Here is a 5,496-nt window from a genome sequence, read left to right on the forward strand (position 1 = left end):
TTGCATTCACATGTATTCTAAAATCCATAATTTGGAATTCTTCTGTGGCCCCCTCCCATTCTCTCCATCTCCTTCTTATTCTTTCTGCTGTTATTTAATCTTCATCCTTTCTCCTTCCTCCCATTCTCTCTCCCATGTCCTATTATTTCAAACCTTCACTCATGTTTCTCTCCATTTTCCTTACCCTGATAGCAATCCGTATCTGTAATAATTCTAGAAATTCTCTAGATTTATCTGTTGATATGTGTTAAAGCTAAAACTACCTATGGTGCTCTCCTTGTCAGTACATGTACTAAAATTGGAATGATAGAGAGAAGGTTCAAATGGCCTCTGAGCAAGTATGACACACTATTTCATGAAGCATTCCTTATTTAAAAAGAAAGAAGAAAGCAAAAAAGAAGAAAAACCTCTAATGACCACAGATGTTATATCTTACTTTTATGGCTTAATATAACCTTTTATTTGTAAAAGTATTTTAAAAATCCCATAGAACTAAATTTGATGGGATTTAAATATGCCTTACATATTCACTATTTTATTATAAAATATGTGAGTATAAGCAAAGGCCAACATAGAGAAATTGCAGAGCATAATTTAAATTCCTAAGGAACAATGTCTCCAGGAAATATACCCAATAATTATTTGTCATGAAGTTAATATTTGTAACATATTTGTAATAGAAAAATGTTTGAAAATATTACAAAAATTCTTAAGACACATTTCTTTCTAGTTACGAAACAATACTTACGTTTTGCATTTTGTTTTCATTCCTACTCTTTTTCAAGCTGTAGCATTTCCTACCGTAATATGCATACTAATATTTTAGGGATAAAATACACCTAACCAGAAAATGTAAAGAATTTACTGACTGCTTCATTAATTCATGCATTCATTAAAATTTCGCTATCAGGTATGTTCATGGCTAGAAAATATGAAAGGTAGCTGCTACTGTATTTCTTGCAATCTATTATAAATAAATATGAATTGTAGTAAATGTTTAATAACATTAAGATGATTAAAATGTAGTGTTTTAAGGGTTTTGTGTAAACTATTATAGTTTCATATAAACTGTAAATATTTCAGATCTTAAATACACTGAGAAAGTGGTAACTTTCCATTTGGAAAGCACATGGATTGTTGATGGTGACAGAATGGTAAATGAGTGATGTCCTATGCCTAACTCTTTGTTTTATAGTTGTCACTATAAATTGGGAAAAACTGACATGAATCTTGCAATCCCTACAAGGTGATTTATGAAACATAACCTTAAAGCCTTAAAATGCACCCCATATTCATTTGGATATTTTTATACTATTTTACTTGCCAACTTGTAAATGCAGAATGTAAATTTCCAGACTGGTGTACCTTTGCACACCTGACTCTTCACTGGTAATGGAACAGTAGTTGTGTTCCCTTAATTCAAATTCTTCTTTCCTTGCTCTCTTTTTTCATAGCCTATGTAAACATTTTTAGCACAGAGAACCTTTACTAACTTCCAGAAGGCAGATATTGTGTCATTTTTAGGCTAAGATACTGCTCACAAATAAAGGCTTTATCTATAGGATCCTCTTTGATGATCTTTATTTCAGGATCTTTCACAATTGTTCAGTAAGTAGTTTATATTGTGCTGTTTTTTGACAACCTGTTTATAGATATTTTATTGTTGGTGGATGTATTATTAATGTGCTATAAAATGGATTATTCAGTATTTGCAAGTAGCTCTAATTTAGTCATGATACTTTCATTCTGAAGGTTCAGATCTTAAAAAGCATTGCTTAGATTTTTTTTCACACTAAAGTCTGTGTCAAACTTCCCCAAACATATTACAGAAATGCAGCAGATTGTGAGAGCTTGAACACAGGGTGAAAAACTTTATTTTTTATATTTTTTAATAAGTTTAAGGTTCTATACTGAGTCCCCATGTGGCAACATAGTAGCTGGAAATCCACAGCTTTAGGGGAATGAATGTGATACACCCTGACTCTGCAACTCACCTGCTGTGCAGCCAGGAGGAGTCTCTTAAAAATACTTGAACCTCAAAAAAAAATTACATATATATGTATGTTTCATAATATAAAAACATGTAATATATAGTGCATAATAGAGCATATAATAAATAAATTATGAATACTTATTTATTATATTTTAATAACATATCCACTAAGAATTTATTAGTTCTACCAGGAGGAGAAAACAAATACCAAATGATTTCACTTGCATGTGGAATCTAAAACAAAACAAAACAAAGTGAATGAAATAGCAATACACTCATACACACTAAGAAGTGACTGGTGGTTACCATGGAGGAGCGGATACGGTGGGATGGTGAAAAAGGTGAAGGGGTGAAAGAGGCACAAAAATCTCAATCATATTAGAAGTTGGTCACCAGGATGGTAGGGCAGCAGGGAGAATATAGCCACTGGTCTGTAACGTCTTACTATGTTGACAGATAATAACTACATTAGGTGGGGTTAGGATGTAATAACCTGTGTAACTGTTATATGCTTGAAACCAATATAATATTGTATATCAACTATACTTCAATAAAAATAAATAAAAGTAAGTTATTTCTAAAATAGTTCAAATAGAAGAAGTACTCAAAATGGCAAGTATGGTTGAAGAAAAGCAAATATGAATTAGGAATTGATGAGATGATGAAACAGGTGATCCCTTCAGAACTTCCATTTTAATTCCATAAATGTTTGTTTTAAGACTACACAAAAAGAGGTGAAAGGAAAATGTAACATTTTGCATTTGCTAATGTAAGTATTTGTTCCAAACAGTAAGAAATATACAAATTCTGAACTGGTATGAATAGAAATTGAAAACAGTCTATTTCTTTACTTGCAGACTGGTAAGTGTAAGGTGGGAACCCTCAAAGAACAATTTTCCCTGGAATACTGGAATATTTAACAAGGATTCTTGTCTCTGAACAATTGTAAGTACGAATGATCTTCTTTCATTTCTGCAAAGTTTTAAAGATGCAGTTTTCAACCTAAAATTTTTAAACATGTATTTTGTTCATTAATACATTTACTCATGTATATTCACACATACATTGATGTAATATTGATCTTGTAATTAAATCAATCTTTAAAAAGTGTTTTAGGGTAAATTATAGAAATTACCATCTGGAAGCTACAGTATCAATCATGAAAAACTGCTTAAACGCTCTTTTATAATATTCTATAAGAATGCCCTAGTATTATATCTGCAGCATAAGGGACTGTATAGAAATTTTATTTTATGAAAGAGATTCACTTATTTAATGTGTACCAGAATTAATATGCACCATATTCACTGATATAATTGCTCCAGAATTTATACTACAGTGTTTGCCAAGGGAAAACATTAGGCAAACTTTTGTTAAAATATTAAGTAGAAACAATGTATATAAATCATGATTTCCATTATATTAGGAAAACAAAATACACCATATTTAAATTTGTTAAACTATGAATTAGTGTCTGCACATTATAATATAAATACGAATTTTTGCCTGAAACTGTGGGCAACACGCGGAGCTGTTCTGCCCTTCCTGTGTTGCTTGTGTCGATTCTGCCTGGTGCTGGGTTTCTCTTGCTGGGTGCTCTTTGGGTCGTTACGATATCTCGCTAAGTCTAGTGAGGCTAGAATGAGTGGAGTGAAATCTAGTCAGTGCAATGAATAAAAACTAAGAGATTGGTCCCAGTGTGTGAGTAACTTCCCTATCTCTATTTCCTATTCCATTGTCCTTTAGTCTCCCTCAAAATACTTAAGCAGTGAAGGAGGGAAAGTGGAGATAACCATAAAGTGAAGAAGAGGAAGAGGTGAAAGTAAGTAATAATAACCTACTCACAAGTTAATACTGTCTTTTTATAGACAGTGTAGGCAATCCGGGATTTCTGGGAAAAGTCCAGTGATATTTGAGTTGCAGGAAGTATGAGTAAATCATATTTTGAAATTTCTGAGATCCTGTCAACAAATGCTCTGTTTTGTAAAAAGAGTGCAGTGTTCAGTTTAATTTAAAAACGTGGCCAAGTGATTGATATTATTGGAAACCCCTGAGAGAACAACCCATTGTCATTCATAATAACCAGTTCCCAGGAGTAATATCACAGTGATAATTGGATGTAGATGGTAAGGGAACAGGACCTTTTCCATGTAAGTAACTTGTGTGTACCAATAAATATTGACATATTTGAACCTGTGAAAATAATTGGTAAAGTTTAATGAAACAGTACTTTAAACAGAAGGAAGATTACTGTTTCCCTAACATCTCAGGGCTTCCTGTACCCAGATATTTGGTTAAACATTGTTATAGATGTTTCTGTGAAGTATACCTTGACGAAATTAATATTTATATGAAAAGACTTCGAGTCAACCAGATTGTCCCTCATAAGATATGGGTCCTCATCCAGCCAGCTTGAGAAGGGCGGACCTCTCCGGGGAAGAGAAAGCTGCCCACGGACTGCCTCGGACCCACGCTGCAGCCTCGCCTCTTCCCGGGTCCCCAGCCTCCCGGCCCACTCGGCAGAGTTTGGACTTGTCAAGCCTCCACAATCTTGTAAACCAATTAAAATATTTCTTAAGCCAAAGATCTGAAACAGTACAATTATAAAAATATAATGGACAAATGTAGAGCATTTGCACAATATAATACTATTAGGAAATTACTATGAGTGAACTACATCGTCACCTAACAATAGAGTTGAATTTCCAACACATTTTTTAGTGAATGAGGCCACACACAAGAGTACTTATCAAATAATACCTTTTGTAAAATATTCAGAAATCAAGGAAAACAAACATGTTGGTACAGAGGATAAGGATATTTGAGTTGTTATCAGTATTGTATTTATTGACCAGGGTGCTCATTTAGTGGACTTATTAATTTTAAAACATCCTGAATGCACAATCTCTTCAATTAAAGTAACAAATACAAATTTTTATATGCCATCCTGGGCATGTAACCATTTTTATCAGGATGAAATGGTTTCTCTACGTCAGTAACTCAACATATTACACATAGCTGTATATCATATTATGAAAGCATAGCATATGTGTGCTTGAATTCTTCAGTGATGGGATTCAATAGTTGTATGAATATGTAAATGTGAACATGATCACTTTAAACTGGACCCATCCTCTGTTCCAGGGATGATGTTGGAGTTCTCCATACATTTTATTTTATTAAATTCAAAGTTTATTAAATGTTTTGTTGATGCTGTGTATACCCTTTTCTTTTTAAATTTTAATTTTAATTTTTTAATTTTTTTGAAGAACATTATGTTTACTAGGCTCCCCCTACCCCAAAGCCCCCCCACAAACCCCATTACAGTCACTGTCCATCAGCATAGTAAGATGTTGTAGAATCACTATTTGTCTTCTCTGTGTTGCAAAGCCCTCCCCTTTTCCCCATCCCCCACATTATACATGCTAATCATAATACCTCCTTCCTTCTTCCCCACCCTTATCCTTCCCTACCTTCCCATTCTTCCCAGTCCCTTTCCCTTT

The 5,496-nt window shown here is 33.5% G+C and overlaps 1 non-coding gene across 1 annotated transcript; it reads left to right on the forward strand.

Annotated features, from left to right (window-relative positions):
- The first annotated feature begins 268 nt into the window (after positions 1-268).
- On the forward strand, positions 269-375 carry LOC130680513 (U6 spliceosomal RNA). The gene has a single exon (XR_008993540.1). It is a non-coding gene; the product is annotated as a U6 spliceosomal RNA (small nuclear RNA).
- The last annotated feature ends 5,121 nt before the right edge of the window (positions 376-5,496 follow it).

This window comes from Manis pentadactyla, chromosome 13 (genome assembly GCF_030020395.1).
Source record: "Manis pentadactyla isolate mManPen7 chromosome 13, mManPen7.hap1, whole genome shotgun sequence".
Lineage (NCBI taxonomy): Eukaryota > Metazoa > Chordata > Mammalia > Pholidota > Manidae > Manis > Manis pentadactyla.